The sequence below is a fragment of the Pseudonaja textilis genome, chromosome 2 (assembly GCF_049901715.1).
Source record: "Pseudonaja textilis isolate UNSWEBS1 chromosome 2, rPseTex1.2, whole genome shotgun sequence".
Classification (NCBI taxonomy): domain Eukaryota; kingdom Metazoa; phylum Chordata; class Lepidosauria; order Squamata; family Elapidae; genus Pseudonaja; species Pseudonaja textilis.
Window position 1 is genome coordinate 181,056,222 of NC_141991.1, and position 18,837 is coordinate 181,075,058.

Here is an 18,837-nt window from a genome sequence, read left to right on the forward strand (position 1 = left end):
GGAGTGGCACCGGGCGGCAGCCAATCAGAGCCGTCCGTTGGCCGGGGGCGGCGCCAGACGCAACGTCTCGGACCAATCGGAGGCCGAAGCTGCCCTGCGAGCAAGTTCCGTTGTCTCTGGATTCGGCGTATGCTTCCGCGCGTGGCCCCCGGGATAGGTGGGAGAGCCTGGCACGGCTGCAGAGACACATACACGCGCACACTCGTGCGGAAGCAGAGGAGCGCCGGGTGATCCGGTCCCTATAAATCTGTGCTGTAGTCCACCTCCCATTTAAGGCGACCTCCCCCCTTCAGCCTGTTCTCAGATAAGAGATGCTGCAGCAGCTGACTTCGATTGGGAGCTGCTAGAAAGAAGGAGGAAGAGAGAGGGAGGCTGTATTTTAAGAAACCCTCCTTTTCATCCCTTCTTTCCTTTGTTCTTACCTTTTATTTCTCCTCCCTCCCCCTTTTTGTTTAGTTGTGTTGTAACGGGAAACCATTCGATTTTGCCACGCTCCTTTTTTTTTTTTAAAGTTCCCCCTTTCTTTTTTTTTTAACCCCACCCCCCCCTTTCCCAATTTCTTTTCGTGTTCTGGGAGTGGAAAACAAAAAAAAGAAGCGTTGATTTAAAAAAAAAATCCTCCATTTTTTTAAAAAAAATCTTCTGTTTGCAACTGTCCGCAATTTAGGTTTTGGGTGTTGTCTTGAGACCTACCCATTTGATTTTTTATTTTTTTTTTAAATTGGGAGACCTTACAGTATTCTCTTTGTTTTTTTTTTAAATAAAAAAAAACCTGAAGCGAAACAAGGTAAGTTGTGCTTTATTTTATTCACATTATTATTGCCACATAGAGACGATTTTTAAGTTTCGGAGGTGTCAGGTTGGCTAGGCTGCCTTGAGAGAGGATAAAAAGTGCACGAGATCCAATTAAGTTTATTGCTCACAGTCTGCCGCCTGGTTTCCAGCAGCTTCAGCACCATCGGTTGAACAGGGTTAGCTACTCCGTACCATGTAGAGTGGCAAAAGGGGTAGACGGTGTGCAGTTTTTTTGTGTGTGTTACGTTTTGTTGTGTGGTGTGCATACACATTTAGGAACCCGCACGCAGAAAAACTGTGTTAGCTCGCTAGCTTGGAGGTGTGAAGTTGCCTCAAAGCAGAACCGCTGACCTTCGCCTTGGATCAGCGGAAAGTGCTCAACGCTCGGCTGGGGTGTGTGTAAGTGGCTGACTGAATGAATGAATGGAAGGAAGGAAGGGCTGTGAAGGGCTTAAACCGGCGTTTGCAGATCAGACGGGATTAAGCTTCCAACTCTAATTGTATTAGCCGAATAGCATTGGCTTGGCTAAGAAGGGGAGGCAGAGACAGAGAGAGAGGGAGAGAGACGGAAAAAGGATGCGTGTAGCAGGGATTTGAAACGGGGGCGGGTGGTGGTGGTGGGGAATCTGCAGACCTTGGTTTGTTAGCTCTCAAAGCGGATGCCTCGAGATATGCCAGGTTGTGTGCGTGTATGTGTGTGCGCATGTGAAATATATATATAAATGCATGTGCGGGTATAAAGGGACTGGATGGGAGAACCAGGCTCTTTAAAACCCTTCTAATGTCAGTTACAGCGCTCTGTAGGGAGGGTTCAGCTTTTATATCCGGGAGCCACGATTTTCTTTGTTCTGAAGAAGGTTGTGGGGGGCGGGAGAGAGAGAGAGAGAGAGAGAGACCCGCTTCAGTTCTGGATACAGCCGAAAGGCGTTTGGCTCGGGAGCTCTGCTGGGGTGTGTATTCCTCATTAGGTGCGGGCAAGCCATTTCTTCAAGCCGCTGTCCTTGGTCCTGATTGGGGAGGGGGGTGCGGCCGGGGCGGCTGTGTTCCAGCCCTGGGAATAACAAAGGCATTCCCTGGGAATATATATATATTCTTATATATTCATATATAGAGGTGTGTGTGTGTGTGTGTGTGAAGCGAAAGTCCGTAGAGTCAGCCCAATACCGACCCATTAATGCTTCCGTTGTGAAATTGACACCATTCCAGAGATAGAAAGAGAGAGAGAGAGAGTGCGAGGCGTTCCCGGTTCCAAACCCTGCTTTCATTTCGCCTGGTGTCAGCATCTCGGGAGGAGGAGGAGAAGGAGTGGGGAAAAAAAAAGAAAAGAAAAAAGAAAGCATCTCCTCCTGTTGTTTAATAAAGAAAGATGTCACACAAAAACCCTCTCCTGTCTCATCTCCCTCGCGCCCCGCTCCTGACTCGGACGCGGTTGGCTTTTGGAGGAAAGAAGTTGGTGGCGGAGAAAGGCGGTGATTCTGGATAGGTAGCAAGCCAGGCATTTGAACAAGATGGCTTGAAAGGAAGAGATCTGCCGTCTCTTGTGGCTGAAATTACGGAGGTTGCGGTTCTATCAAGGACCAGCCTCAGGCTATGCTGTTGTCGCTTAATTTATGCCCAGCACGTTACTGTGCAATGCATGCATACAACCATCTCTCTTTCACAGGAAGAGCTAGGGTCTCCATTGTAGTGCTTAGTCCGGGGGCCTTAGCTGCTTTTCCTCTCCAGTTTCTTTAAAAAAATAAGAGGGAAGCAAAGGAGCAAGTAGTTGCCATTGAATTAGCCCTCGAGGATTTCAATGGGCTGGGGTTGGGGGGGCAGGTGGCTTACCAGCACAACCTACATATTCCGAACTAGAAGGAGTGTTAGACATCTGAGCACATGATGATCTCTTGATAGGCTAAGCTTCTATCGTGCCCCATGTGCAAGTGTGAATAAAATACGACCCCATGTTAATAAGTTCTACCATCCAGCTGCATTCAAGTATGTAAGACACCTATAGGAAGGGAGTGGTGTTTGTGGGATCATCTGGAGGGCAAGGATTTATTCAGTTTTCACACACACACACACACACACACACACACACACACACACACACAACCTCCAAGAGCCAAGCCCATTTTCACTTTGCACATGGTGGTGCTACTTAATGAGCCTTTAGCTGAACCAGTGGAAACATGGCATGGTTTCCATCTTTATAGGCTACTAGGTAGGAATGGTTTGAAATGTTGGCTTTTCCAGGCCATGTTGTCACTCAGGGAGGCCAGGTGATGAAATGCTGGAAAGTTGTTACACTCTCCGTGGAGGGCCCACTTAAAAGAGAAGCAGCAAACTCAACCTGCACCACACTTACAACCTATAGGTATTTCATATGGGGAGTATTGAGGAGCGCAGTGAGCCACTACAGCTGTTGGTGAAAGGGGTGTAGCCCCAAACCGTCACCGTCTGAGGAGGGTTAGGTACCTCTACTATTTTTAGGTACCATCAGGGGAGGGAGATATCAAGTGAGCTCTATCAAATATTGCTAGTATCGCAGTATCATATCGTAAGCCATAACAAAATATGCCTTTTCCGTGCCCTGACCTTGTATGTCCTCCTTACTCAAAAAAGTGGGCTGTTGAGACGCTTGCCAAGCGAATATGGCCAAGGTGATGCGGAACATTATTGCTGAAGCTGCCTTGGTGGGTCAGCTTGTGAATTTAAAAAGGTTGCAGGCCTGTGCAGATCCCGCCCCCCCTCACACCACTTAGGAACCCAAGGGCACTAGCCTTTAAATGACCCTGCAGCAGGGAATGTAAAGGTCCCCTGGAAGGAATAGAGAACTCAGCCAAATTCTCCCCACAAGGTTGTCCGTAAAGAGCTTCCGAGTGAGAGACTTTAGGGAAGTGGAAAACAACGGTGCCATCAGACTGATCTGGCCAAGAACCAGAACAGAAAACGGGGCTGTGGGTGATAGGATTTAGAGGTGCCTTACGGACAGGGCTCAGATGAGAAAGCTTGAAGGTAGGTGTTGAGCTCTGTTTCCCCTTTATGGATGACCCTCAAGCCTTCAGTGTGAGATTGCATTCTTTACCGCTTTCCTTACCTCCCTATTTTGGGAGTTGAAGGATTGCAAATCTCATCTAGCTGGCAGGAAAACCATGGTTCCAAAGCCACCTCTATCCAGACACGTTCCTTTTCCAAGGGCTTTAGGCCCCTTGGAGTTAAAAGGAGCCAGGCCAGCATTGGCACGATGAGGAATCCAGAAATCTTTACCTAGTTGTAAGTCCCAATTAGATCAGTGGGACTTCCTGCAGAAAGAATGAGCATTGGAACCCTTTTCAGTTGGTGGGGCTATGACTCTCAGGTTTTGGGAAGTTGTGATCCCAGTACACCTGGTGAACTGGTGAAGGGCATCCAAGTGGCCAGGCTGTAATTGTGCTTTTCAGGATTTGAGAGATGCCAGAAACTGGCAAGACCGAGCTCCTATGGAAAAATATCATAAGTGCATTCCCCAAGTCCTTAAGAGATACCGGGAACAATACTAGCTCCGGCCCTGCACAACCAAAAGTACAGCTATCTGGAAAGCATTTAAGTCAGTTTGGATCCAATGGGATTTTTGGCCAACAAGCCTTCTCCTCCTTGTTCATTTAGAGAACAGGACTTTCTGTTCAAATCTGAAAACCACCACCCTTGGCATGACGGCTTAAGTGCTTTATGGATGGGAGCCACAAATGATTTCCCTCACAGAGCTCCATAGCCAAACATTAATCTTTAACTATATGCGCTGCAGTTAAGAGGCTTTATGGATTACAGCCAAAAAATTGCTAATTCGAAAGACTTTATTCCATAGTCATCGAGCTGACCCGTAGAATTATTTTAAAGTAGATTACAGCTTGAACTGCTTGCTCACTTTCTAAGGTTACTTTGAAGTAAGTGGGGAATTCAACAGGGATTTCTCACTGCATATGGGTCCCCCCTTTTAAAAATGTAAATGGCACTGAATTTTTTGGTAAACATCAACACACAGCTCCATTCTACTCATTAGGTAAAGGAAGGAACTACTGAGTTGAAAGGGATCCACTCCCAAATATGTCTCCTCATGGCTGGGCAGGTTTAGGACTGAGCTTGCATACTCATTTCATGTAAAATTATTAACTTACTAGAATTAACTTCTTGGTAAGCATGCACTTTGGTTTGCAGATGTAATCCTAGGCACCTATAACTAAGGGTAAGCCTGCTGTAATTTTGCAATCCTCTGTTCTTAGAAAATACTCAAGGGAGACCTGTGACTTTACACTACCTCGGACAACCTGCTTCTATTTAGGAGATAAATCCCATGTTTGACACAGGCCTATTGGCAACCCTGCTCACTCCTGTTCCCTTTGAAGGGAATTCTGGAGAAAAACGAGGGAGTTTATTGTGGTTGAGACCTCTTCTGTAGGCTGAATTTTAACCCCTTTAATGTAAATAGAGTTGATTTTGCTTAAGAAGTACCCATAACATGTGTGGCCTTCCACGTTTACAATTGGAAGTAACTGCTCCTCTGATCACTTTTTGGATTTACTACCAAGAGCAGGGATGCCTCCCTCCCCCAGTAAGGGGCACTTAAAACCATGGATTTAGAAGAATTACTCGAGGCAAAGATCCCATTCCTTGAAAACCCAGTAGTCGCACAAACGTAGTTAGAAAAATAAACAGCAATATAAATGAAGGCTTCGCGCAAATCATTGTTTGAGGAAACCCCATTGGATAGTAAAGCTGTTTTTTTTTAAACCGGAAATTGAAAGCTGAGACTTCTGGGATTTAAAACTTATTACCGCAGGATGTTAAGAAAACCTCGAAGCAGGTGGTCTTGATAAGGGAGTCTTGGGTTTTTTTAATTTTTTTTTTAAAAAAATTGAGTTGACTCCGCCATTTCGGCGCAGGCGCATTTCAGGGGTGCCACCTTTTGGTGAAGACTTGGAGGGGCCGTTTTTTACTTTTTTTTTCCCGCCCGCGCCTGCGAAGCGTTTTGTGCAAAAGACTTAAACGCCAAGTCTTTTCTTTTTTTTGCACTGAAAATTGCCAAAAAAAAAAAAAGGTCAGATATGATTTTTCTTGGAAAGGGGAGGGCGGGCAGAACTGGATATTTAGCCCTCCACGGCTGTTGCAAAGGTGGTGCAAATCCACCAGTTACTTTTTAAAATATATATTTAAAATATTGCCGTTCTCTCCCCCTTAGAAAATACAGGTGAGATCCTTTGCAATTGGTTTATACACGTGCCAAAAAGGGTACTCGGCATTTCAAGGGTGTTTTTATTTTGTATTTTTAAGACGGTGCGTCCCGGTACTTGCTCTCTGCGTTATAATACTCTCGAGTAACTCCCGCACTAGGTGTAAGATTTACTAAGAATTACCACTGAACCTGGCGGCAAAGTTTGTGGGGGGGGGAGGGGGGGGAAACTATCGGTTGACTTCTTAGGCGTGGCGCTGACGCCTTCCCACCCGGGCAAAGTAAAAGTTGAAAAACCGAAAGTGCCTCTCCTACCCAGCGCTTTTCCTTTTTTTAAAAGCCAAATTTAGAAATTCCCAGGCAGGTAGGCTTCTGCGACCGCCCTTTTGACGAGCTCCCCCCCCCCCCAAGCTCCACTGTATAAACCACCCGAGTTGCATAGAAGTTGCACACACCTGGTTGGAATGGCAGCCTAAAGTAAGGCCGGTGCCCCAGAAGCGCAGCTCCTTCAGGGCGAGGGAACTAATCGGAATGAGGGCAGGGGAGGAAAAGGGCAAGACTTGCTTCGGCATGGGGAGAGGGGCCAAGGAGGGGATCGATGGACATACGGGATTTGCACCGAGCGGCGCTTCCTCCCCATGGATAGTAGTTGTGTACAAAAAAATTAATGCCGGGCGACTTTTGAGGGGTTTGCAAAACCAAGAGCAAATTTGCTAAGGGGAAAAAAAAAGCAAAAAAATAATATAATAATAATAAAAAAATCCCTGGAGACTTTTAAGGGCTTTGCAAAAAAACAAAAAAAAACCAAGAGCCATTTGCTAGGGAATAAAAGAAAAAAAAAGGAAAAAAAACCCACAACCCCCCCAAGATGGCTCGTTGCAAGCCGCGATCATTTTTTATTTTTTTTTTGCACTCGAAGAGCGCTTGCCCGGCTTGCAAGGGGAACGAAGAGGTGGGCGGGGTTCCATGGGCGGGAAGCCCGGCCAGGTGTGCGAGATGTCAGTAAATGGGAAGGCGGCCGCGTGCTCCTAAATTCCCTGCGCAGGTGCGAGGAGCGCAGGTGTGGCGTGATTGTCGGCCGGGGTGAAAAAGGCGTGCGCGGGAGTGGTTGCTTTGCCTTCGACTCGCTTGGAAAGGGGACCCGTCTGAGACCCAGTCGAGTTCAAGCTTTGGGGGCTTATATCAGGTTAGAGCCTCGTGGGGCTGGGGGTGGGAAGGGGAAACCGGGTTGCCACCGCCTTGAAGTAGGTTCTGAGTTAGCCAAGATAGGAATGAAAGTCGGTTTTTCACATTTTTCTTGCTGTGCCCTTTTAACCGCAGTATAGTTTTGACTTTTTATACTTTCTTTTTCCAGGGTTCCAGTACCAAAAAAAAAAAAAAGCACCAAACGAACCTTAAATGTTGTGTTAGATATCTTATGCTTATCTTATGCTAAAGCAAGGAGTGTAGGCATGTTTGGGTATGGTATGTGTAGGCAGCCATAGGCACAGCCATGTTTGCAAAATGCTCTTCGTATATTGCCTTCTTTGGGCTTTTTGCCAGTTAAACTGGGTTGTAACTCACACAGGCCCATAGTTGGTTGCATTAGCAGCTGCACAGCTTGAGGAGCTGGGATAGTAATAGCATTTACTTATATACTTACAGCCCTCTCCGAGCAATTTACAGAGTCAGCATATAATTGTCCCCAAAACAAACTGGGTCCTCAGTTTAACCACCACAGAAGGATAGAAAGTTTATCAATCTTGGGTGAGACTCTAACTGCCTGCTGTCAGCCAGACAGCAGTAGTATCCCCGTAGTACTGCATTCTAACCACTAGTTTGGAATAGGATGTGTTGTAAAGCAGAGTTTCTCAATCTTGGCTTCTTAAAGCTGTGTTTGTATGGACTTCAGTTTCCAGAATTCCCAGCAAAAGTGGCTGAGGATTTATGGGAGTTGAAGTCTATGAACGTTAAAGTTGGCCAAGGTTGGAGAAATGCTGCTCTAGAACAAGGGCCTCAAACCTTGGCAGCTTTAAGACTTGTGGACTTCAACTCCCAGAATTCCTCAGCCAGCTTGGAATTCTGGGAGTTGAAGTGCACAAGCCTTAAAAGTTGGCCAAGATTGGAGACCCCCTGCTCTAGGACAAGGAACTGAATGAGTTTCCAGAAAAGCACTGAGCAGAGTTAAGGATATTCTAGAACCAGGAAGACTTGATAGATTTGGGTGGAAGGCAGGTAGGTTTCAACACAGTTCTTTGATTAGGTTGTGCAATTGTGGCTGTAGCACTTCCAGATAAAAAAATTCTTTATATTAGTATGCTGACTATAATGTTAAAACTACAAACCATTGCAGTCTTGTGTTGGAGTAAACCCCATGTTTAGCTGAAGCTTTTTAAAGTCAGTACCCTTATCACCTTTTGCATTTGTTTGTTGAAATATTGGAAACAAACCTGTATTAAACCTTGCTGGGAAACTTGAATTCTGCCAATTCAGTTAAGTTAGTGACTCTTTTCTTAAATAAAAATTGAACCTGGGGGAAGCAGTTATAGGGGCCCAAAGCAGCCCCCTGCGGGGTTCTTAGGAGTATGCACAATTACTTTTGGGAATACAAGTGTGAGCTATTTTATTCCCTGTATACCATTTTGCTAAATTACTGTAGAATCCAAATTGGTTTTCCAACCAAATTGATGCTAGAAGGAATCTTGAGTTGCTGAAGGCCACAAATGGAGTTGATGAGTCTTACTTCATTTTTTTTAGGAGGGGGGAAAATGACTCTAGTTGAAAATAGTGAAAGTCCGGGACCATGAGTTCTTATAAGTGGGCTGGAGGGGAATTTCTCAACTTGGTGGATTAGATAGAGTGGTGATTATTCTCAGTGAAGTATAATAGCATTCAGTGTAATTGAAAGCTAAATGCAGATGCAGCAAATTGAATACAAGTAAGGAAAAAGTGAGGCAGGCCAAAACCAGCAATTAGCTATATGCATAGGTATCTAGGTGCATACACATGCAAGCATCTCAGAACTAATCTGTAGCTCATACATAAATATTAAAAACATTGACACCATTGCATTTTCTAAATTAGGTAAGTATAAATTATGGCTATATCTAAGGCCTTTTGATTGGAAATGGCAGAGGTTTTCATCTCATTAAATGAATGGCAATTACTGGATTGGGCCATCTAATGCTTATTTTAAACAATGTTCTATGCAAACTAATAATTAAAAATTGCTTTTATTATATTTCTTTACTTTCCTGTCATTTCTAGCTGTTTTTAGTAAAAATGTTCTCTTATTAGTCCCTTTTCTTCTTTAACTCACTGACCTATTTTGGGGCTCTGGGAAAGCTAAGACCTCTGTACCTTGTGCATCCTTAAATAAAATTTCAGCACAAGATTAGACTGTCCTACATCCTGAACTGGTAATTATAGTAATTGTGTATAGTAATTATTGCTCCTTAATTAATCTTGAAAGTTCATGTTTTGCTGAGTGTGGTAAAGGTATACTTTCAAACTGAGTCCACCATATTTAACATTGAGCCTGCATTGTGATGTACAAACAAAATACAGCTGTCAGTGTAATAGAAATGGTTGATTCTGGATCTAAAGCGGACATTGATCTGAAAAGCTATTAATATAAAGTGATTGGTCTGCATTTGGTTTGAAGTAGCAAAAATTGTAGAGACCTATAATGTAAAAGGTTATAAGAAATAAGCCATCTGGACTGTGTAAGTGCAGCATAAGGAATGCTGAATGTTATGATTAAAAACAGCTTAAGCAGAACCTCATGAATGTTTGTATGAAATTAGAATTCCAAAATGAACATGAAAATGAAAGTGTGTATGTAATGATTCTAAATTGCAAACCAAGGGGAAAAACTTTATCTGAAGAACAGATCAGCATCATCTTTTGCTTATTACTTGAGTAAAACTTGTCCTTCAGTTAAATAGATACTGAGTCATTACTTTCAAATGCTCCTACAGCCTTGGTTTTAAAGAATGAATCACAGAAGATGGTTTATTGCATCATGGTGAGCAAAGATGGAAATTGTCTTGTATAAAAATAGACCTACATTTGAAAAGGATAGTTTTTCATTAGGTCCATTTTTTGTTACAGACCACCCGGTGAAGAATGCTGGTTTGGGCTTCCAATTAGAATAAACTGAAATACTTAAGTATTATGCTTTTAAGTTAGGGAGCATTTGGGGAAATAGTCCTTAGCGATGGAAAAGTGGGCCAGTTGCTTGTTCCACTTCTGCAGAATTTGTCCCTTGCAGTGCCTGAACAAAAGCCAATGTCACGTTTTACCTTTTGTATATATTCATTATTAGGTTATGGTTTCTGGAGGAACATTGATGCCATTCCTTTGTAGTGAAACATTGCCCACGACATTTAATTACCAGATGAATTGTGAGACTCCTTTCTTATTAGTCTGTTTTCTTCTTGGTGTTTGGCTCTGAGCAAGAATACTGTATGTTGACTGATACTGTATGTTGTCACACTTAAAACGCTTACCAAGCCATCAGAGCAGGTGATAGTTTTGTTTACGTTTTATTTGAGCTGTGGTTTCTTCTCAGAGCAATTCCTTAGTAGTTAGCCACTATCCATCACTTTGCTTATCTGCTGCTGATTTTTCCCCCACTCTTTGCTGACCTTGCTTTCATGTTAAGAATGCGCATGAATGGAATTTCTCAATATTTTAGTTTGAGCCAAATAGTTCGATCTTTTAAATGTGAATATTATTCCTCAGGGTTTGTTTTTTAATGCTTGTTGCTTAAATGTCTAGGCACCGAATCTTTTTATTTTGGGTTCAAATAAAAGGGTCTCAAAATGTGCATTTCGAATTTAGTTTGTGAAAGTTAATATCTAGATCGGGGGTCTCCAGTCTTGGCAATTTTAAGCCTGGTGGACTTGAACTCCCAGAATTCCCCAGTCAGGGGTCTAGATTATACAGTTTGGTGCACTGGATTATCTCCCACATTACTTTACCTTAAAACTTGTGACTCTGATGACATTCTTGCGAAGAAAAGAACAAGAAACACCTTTTAGAAAGCATAAGCCTATTTCTATTTTTTTTTTTCTTAAAAAAAAATGTAACGGAGCATGTGAAATAAAATACCAAACAAAAGGGAATGTAGAAGAATGCAGCAGGTGGGTTTGTTTTATCCCTTTCTGCAGAGAAAAGAACTGGAAAGTGCTGCCAGTATTTGAAGATCAGCCCATGTTACTAGCTCAGCAGGCTTTGTTGTCAAATTGTGGGGATTCCAACATCTAATGGATTACAACTAGAGCTGTGTTTCTATATTATGTGCCAAATTATACAGATAGAAAGCAACTGTAGCTTTACAGCGTTGCCTTGCTTGATTCGGCTGATTTTTAGTAAGGGCTGCTGAGATTTGGATTGCAATTTGAAGAATGCATATTTGGAATAAGCCCCATTGAACTCAGCAGGGCTTTATTCTTAGTAAATATTTGATTGGAATTACACTGTCAGCCCAGGAATGGTGGGGGAGCTGTTGAGCCATGAAGCATTACAAATATTTTGGGGATTCCAAGCATGTTCTCTTTATTTGCAGGGTGTAAAATGCTTGAAAACATTTCTGCATATGTTGTATTTAATTGCAAGAAGCTAATTCCAGCAGAGGGATTATAACTGTTAGCAATTGGTCAGATTGGTTTATATAGGACCTGCAGAAGAAATGTTATCAAAGTCCTCTCTTTGAAGAGGAATATAATTGAGAGAATATAAACTGGCTTTGTGGAAGCACTTCCACTTTGCAATCAAAATCTAGCTAAAGAGAACTACTAGTGTTTTGTAGTACTAGTGTAGATACAGATTAAAAATGTTCTTATGTTAAGTAGTACAGCTTTTGTTTGTTACATCTTAGAACTTAGTTTTGCAGGCCTACTAAATAGGTGCTTATTACTTGGTGCTACAGTAAAGTGGATGGTGTTTTGCTGATGTAAATAGGGCTATGTCTAAATCAGGATTGTCAAACTCACTGCCTATGGGCTGGATGCATCATGCGTTGGCCACGCCTACACTCAGTTTAGCAAAGAGGGGAAAAAGTCACAGTATGATGCTGTGACGATGCGAGTTTGATACCCCTGGTCTAAACAGATTTGTTGTGGTTTGTCAGCAGCAGGTGCGGATGGCTGAGGTCTTGGAGAGCGAGGACTCGGATGAGGGGCCTGCGTGTGATGCAGGGATGGGGCCAGGACCACCAGGGAGTGGAATGCTGCCTTCAGAGATTGTGAAGGCTGGCAGCAGTGATGCAGAGGACCCCAAGGAGCCTGTGCCCAGTGTGTGTGCATGCGGGGCTGCTCCAAAGGAAAGAGCAGCTACAGCAGCATGGGTGACTCAGGAGTAAGGCTGCAAAGTAATGGCCCCTCCCTTAAGAGATAAAAGCCAGCTGAGAAACCAAAGTTCTTTGCAGGAAGCAAAGAAGTTTTAGCACTCAAGCCTTGTGGACGTTCGGAGTATCTTGGTGTTTGGAGACTTTGTGTTTGAAATATTTCTTAGTAACTTTATCTAGTATTCTTGGCAGCCTTGCACAATCTTGGCAAGGCTCGTTCTTATCAGAGACAATTAATTTGAAACAGCCTTTTAACCATGAAGGAACGGAATTTGTAAAGAATCATTAAAAGGTTTTGCTATTACCTCTGTTTCGTGTTTGTTTCCTTGGAACAAGGTTTGAGCCAGAACAAGATTATAGTTAGTTTACATGTTGGGAGACAGGGAAAGAAGAAAATAACCCCAAATGCTCTGGTTTCTGTGTTTTTCTAGATGTATTCCTACTAAGACCACAATTCAGAATTTCTAGTGAAACATTTGGGAATGCCACCTTAGGTTCTTTAATAATCAAAAATGCTTTTCAAGTTCACATGGCAATTGCTATGACACAATAATGGCAGGTATATTTGGGTTATGGTACGTAGCTAAAACCTTTGAGGCTTGCAATAGAGACTTTCATTTTTCCAGGGATTTGATCAGAAGCAAATAACTAGTATTGAGCTTGACATTTATAAGAACAATTTAGAAACCTGTTTTTGCAACAGCCAAATTTCCAGACACTATTCCTTTATTTCATTACTTAGCAATTAGCATCACCTATTGAAGATTTTAACTGAGCATTTTAACTTTCTAAATAAACTCCATCCTTCTAATGTTCCTTCTGTTGTCTATCAATACAAGCTTGGAACCCATCAAGTCATGTGTGAAGTTATAGGTGTTTTTTACCCACTGTGTTTTCTCTTTCCTTGAACTATAATTTTAGTTGTAGTCCTCCATCTGTAAAGAACATTTTGTAGCTCTTCTGTGCCCTCCCCGTCTTCTTTTTAACTACTTTAAATAATGGGATGTCACTGGCAAACTTACACCCTTCTGGTATAGGCCATTTATGAGCAACCTAACATCAATCCACCTACAGATGCTTTTTGGAGCCTATGGTTCCTGTGGTTTTAGCTGTATGCTTATCCCATTACTTTAACAAGTTTCTCTGGGATATTTGCTGAGTGACTTTTTAAAAAGAATACAGTATTTTGGGAAGTGTAAGGAAATAATATCTGTGCTGACATTTAAATACCTGTTTGTGGGCATTCTTAAAATCTATAAAGGTCTTTGACCTTTTCAGAAATTGGGATGTTCTTTTTTTTTTAACCTTTTCATGTTATCTTAAATTCTTTCTGTAATCTAGAAAAAGTCATTAAGGCAAGTGGCTTGTTTTATTTTGTCACCTGTTGCAGATGAATACATGTTAGATCCAAACACGACTCTCTTAATTTGTTGTATGAGTCTGAACAGATGAAGTAGGGAATATTGTTGGGTGACGGACTTTAGATGGATGATAGAAGCTTATAGTATATAATATAAAATTGATGTAGTTCTAGAAGTGGTTAGATGTTTAAAAGGTGTACTTCTGAATGTTTCAAGATGGTATTTTTCTTAAATACCCAGATAACCCCTTATTCCACTGCTGTCTCCTTTTCCTTGTCATATCAAGTACAGGATTGTAGAGGTGTTAAAGGCAGTTTAACACTTGAGCTTGTGAAAGTTATAATTGGTGTTAAGATTAAACTTAAGTGTTGCAAAATCCCACGTAGTACTATGCTAGGTGTTATTGTGAAAAGGTATATCAGTGAATATTATAGGAAAAGCTAAAAGATGCCAGTTCTAAAAACATCTGTATAAACGAAGTGCTCTCTGTTACAAATAGCTGCTTTGGCAGGTAATTTTGGGAGTGAGATCGCTGTACATCTGGATTGTGACAAGTTGGGGAAAGCATCTCAAAGATTGACATCTCAAAGATTGATTTATGTGAGGATTTTGTAAAGTGCTAATGTTCCCTACCAAAATGTTTTATTTCTGAGTTTAATCAAACTTAACTGGAGATACTTTAGTCGAGGAATGATTTTAACTTTTAAATTGTCATACATACTTAAAAATTTAAATTATATATTGATTTTACATAGCTTCCCAGTTGCCTCCCACATGATGGAAAATTAGATTCACATCTGCCTAAGTCATATATGACATGTGGTGCTGTCAAACCTATCACCGGACTGTAGTAAAAGAATCCTTCTAAATAATACATCTTATTTCTTGCCAAAATTTGTGGTCTATTGAACTGTTCAAACTATTTTTATTTCAATTTTGCTCCCTTCCCAAGAAGCCAAACAGCTATGTACATCAGTGTCGGTTTAAAATAGCTCTTTTTCCTGAAGTAAGAATGCACCCCATAATAGCTTAGACCCAAACGCTTTCTTCAGTAACATTGTGCATGCATGGAGAGAAATATTTTAATAGAATATGAATTCTATTTTGCAACTTTTAAATCAGTTTGGATAGGACCTCTGTTCTGATGAATGTGAATTACACGTATATGCTTTCGTGCTATTCTCAGGAAATCATTCAGAAGCTCATCAGTGTACTTGAACTCTGAAAAGATTTAGATTTCAGTATGATAAAGTTCTGTATGGTTGCTGTGTTGGATGTTGTTTGGTTGCTTGCTCAACTATAGTAAAAATACACATTAAAAACAAGCTGAAATTCTGGCTAAGAAAATTGACAAATTAATAGTTGGGTCAAAATGTGTCTCGTTGGTCAGGAATCTAATATTTAGTTGAACTTGACTCCAGAATTAAGAAATTGTAGAATTAATTGCTGTTTCAGTTGAATTGTGTACCATGTGGTGGGTTTTACAGAAGAACTGCTTGCTGTATGTGTTTGCACAAGGTTTACGTTAGTGTAACCAGCGTGGCCCCTGTATTAATAATTTTCTGTTAAAAAAATCAACTAGACTAATAATCTGATTTGTTTGTTCATTTAATAGCAGAACGTTCCATATGCTCCAGTTACAACTCTGAGCAGGATTTTTGAGACTGACTTGCATTTCTGTATGTACCACTCACTTCCAATCTTGAATCTGCAAACATAACCAATTAAAAGGTAGGAGGCAAGCACTGTTATCGTTTCTCTAACTAGATTGTTTTCCTTGAGTCTTAAAATCACAGTAGGATCAAATTAATAGTTTATATCTGCTATTCATTTACAAGTATTATATGAAAATATATTTCTTTGCTGTTTACTTGCACCCCAATGATAGGAAGTGCTATTATGGATGCTCTCTAATTAGTGGTGTAGACACATATCGAAAAACATCCATTAGTCATTATAAAGGTCCCTCTGCTTTCCCACACTAAATAATCAACTATATTTTTGATCTGAGAAACATGAAAAGAGTTATAGGTTTTGTTTTTTATAACCTGTCTATATTAAGAAATTAAATATTCCTGATAAGTGTGCTGTGTAAATTAAAAATGCAATTCGGTATAGTATAACCAAGCCCATAATAAAGTCAAAATACACAAACATCTAAATTTTGTAGCATTGTACTTTTAACTATTTTTGGAAAATCACTCCAAAAACAGTTTGTTACAGTTCTGGAAAGGTAGGTTGTTTTCATCTTTAAATGTATTATTGATGCTCACCATTATTGTTGTCCTTTATTGTTGGTGCTGCTTTACCGTGTAAAGTAAAAGCAACTGCAGTAAGAATTATGGTTAAAATGTTGTATATGCAGACAATGTAAATACCTTAAGGTGTATCGATATTGTAAATTTAGAATTATGCTTTTAACATTGCAAGAGATAGGTCTGCAGTGTACGAGAATGGATTTTTAGGTACAGGTAGACTTTGATACAAGTTTTATATTGGTTTAATGACCAGAATTGTAATAGCACGAAAAAAAAGTGACTTAAAACTGGTCCTTGCATTTACAAGGGTAACAATGTTGCCATCACAGTCATGTGATTAAAAATTTGGGCATGTGACAACTGGCATTTACTACAGATTTAGTGTCACATGATCACAATTGGGGACCAGACTGGATTTCCTTAATGATTACGTGATACGATGTGCGATTCACTTAATGACTGAGGCAGAAGTCCTAAAATTGGGCATGATTCACCACTTAGCAATGGAAGTTCCGATCTCAATTGTGATTGTAAATTCAGGAGTTACCGGTATGTGTATGATTAATCTGTGGCTCCCAAGGCTAAAATGCTCCAGATTTGCTCAGTTCTGGAATTGTTTTTTTTCCCCAAAAGCCCCCTGCAATCTTATTGCTAAATTTTAAGTTCTGCGATTGCTAAGAAATAACTGAGTTCTTTTCTGTTATATTGATGATAGAAACATAGCTCCATCTGTAATGTAGGTCTTCAATACGAGTTCATATTTTGAAAACAAACCCCAACAATTTTAAAGCCCTTTAATGTTTTAAGAAAGAAAGAAGCAGCAATATCCTTCAACCCTCCCATTCACATTTGCTTTAGCATATTCTGTGCCCAAATAGTTAACTTTCGCTTGCATTTTCTTGATTTGTGAAGAAAAGACTAAATTACTATTATGTGAAATTTGTATTTATTTATTGGGTTCTCATTGCATTTTCCTATTGTCAATCCAAGTGGCCACCAGCAAGAATAAATCATGAAAGAAAATTTATAAATAGAAGGAATAAATGGAAATCAGTTTTTTTAAAAAAAAATGTTTTCTTTTAAAAGAGCAAGCATCTAAAAAGTAGCAGCACAAATGATCCCCAAGTAGCAAAAGCTGACTAAATAGAAAGAGAAAATATGCTGCTACCATGCTAAGAAAAGGGTAAACACTTTTGTACAAGTTGCATAACCAAACAAAACAACTCGGAGGATTCCTGTTATATTTCCATGAAATATATTTGGATTATTGGCAGGGCATATAAAAGACCCTTAATGAAAATCATAAAGTTCAGGCTGAATCATAGTGGAGGCCGAGTTTCTATTAGATAGAATGGTTTGAAATTACTGCTTTGTGGAAGTGTGTTTATGGATGGAAGAGTTTGGGTATATTATAAGCCATATAATTCTAAAAACTTGTCAACACCTTGGCTGCAGTGCTTTTGCTTTTGTAAAAAAACCCTGTGCAATTGCCTCATGTCGAAAATGCTAGAGAAACTGATTTGGCCTTGTAGTGTAACTAATTTACACTTTGCATTTATAGTAATGAGTAGATGTCCAGTTGAAAAATCCATTAATTTTTTGCAAGAAAAATAAGTTCTATGTTGCTTTCAATAAAGGAGAATATTTGTAGCTCAGGCTTGAAATGAGGGGTCCTAATTGATGCTCTCTGAACTTGGTTGTTTTCCTGCAGACATTTCATGACCCAGACTAGGTCACATCATCAGTGCTAGACAGCATCTTCATTAGCAATGATGATGTGACCAGGGGTGCAATTAAACCCGTGCAACATGCGCTTTGCACACATGCAGAGCATTTGCTACTGACCTTCTGCAGCAATCTGTGTTAAACAGCTGGTGTGTGGCAATCCGCTGTGCTGCGCGAATCAGCTGAGGTTGAAAAACAAGATACAAAGCATAGACTGAACTGGTGTGTGAGCCCAACAGCTGGTCGTTGGAGTGAACAGTTCGCTCACAGCTGATCCTTGGAGCTACTGGTTCGCCCGAACCAGTCCCACCCCTGGATATGATATGATTTGGGTCATGAAACATATGCAAGAAAACAACCAAGCTCAGAACACCAAGAGCCCCTTAAATATTGCTTTTCTTGGGCTCCATTGGAGAAACTAGTTGTTGGTTGCCGGATTTTATTTTAGAGCTTTTATCTTTAAACTGTAGATTAGAAAAGAGAAAGGGCTTTTGCAAAGCTTAGAAGTATTTGTCTTACATAACTAACCTCTCCTAGCATATCTGGGACAGATTATAATTGTTACGTTTCAGGTTTTGTTAGCTGCTGTTCAGTATCATATCTGAATCCTAAATTGCAATTAATCTTCAGTAAATATTATTTTTAAAATGGTTGAAAATAGAACCATTTAATTCAGATGTGCTTGTATAATATAGATTCTAGACTTTGGCATTAAAGTTTTAAAGTAAATAAGATGGTTTTAAAGCCAGGATGAGTAGTGAAAAGAGCATGCAACTTTATGGCTATATCTTGCTCTTTTGCTGTGTGGAGCTATGGTAATATAAAGTAGCTAATGTCTCAAAAATATGTTGAGTGAAAAGCAACCCAGACCTACAGTTGGCAACATAGTGAATCAAGAAACTTTGCTCCTTCCCCAGCTATATTTTAAAATATTCCTGTAATAATAAACTGAAAAGTGATATTCAGTAGAGTACTAATGTCTAGCCTTTATTTGCAACAATGTAGTTTGGCCTCCACAAATAATCCAGTATGGTAGAAGAAAGTGATGGCAGAGGCTAAATTTAACTTCTATTAATGTGATGCCTTATATCCCAGTGTGCTGATTGTGACAGCCAATCCATCTTTAAAATACTCGATAAGCGTACTTAACCTGTCTTCGTAATTCCAAGTATGCCA

At 40.6% G+C, this 18,837-nt stretch overlaps 1 protein-coding gene across 7 annotated transcripts in view; it reads left to right on the forward strand.

Moving 5' to 3' along the window:
• The first annotated feature begins 192 nt into the window (after positions 1-192).
• ELAVL2 (ELAV like RNA binding protein 2) overlaps positions 193-18,837 on the forward strand; it is a 154,777-nt gene continuing 136,132 nt past the window's right edge. For 2 of the 7 annotated variants that reach the window (XM_087926551.1, XM_087926554.1), the window contains exons 1-2: positions 194-787; positions 15,294-15,409. The gene's annotated coding sequence lies outside the window, so the exon portion shown is untranslated. Of the gene's footprint in view, positions 788-7,148; positions 7,173-15,293; positions 15,410-18,837 lie in introns of those variants that run through there. The other 5 variants (XM_026718591.2, XM_087926555.1, XM_026718592.2 and 2 more) reach the window with 4 other exon arrangements.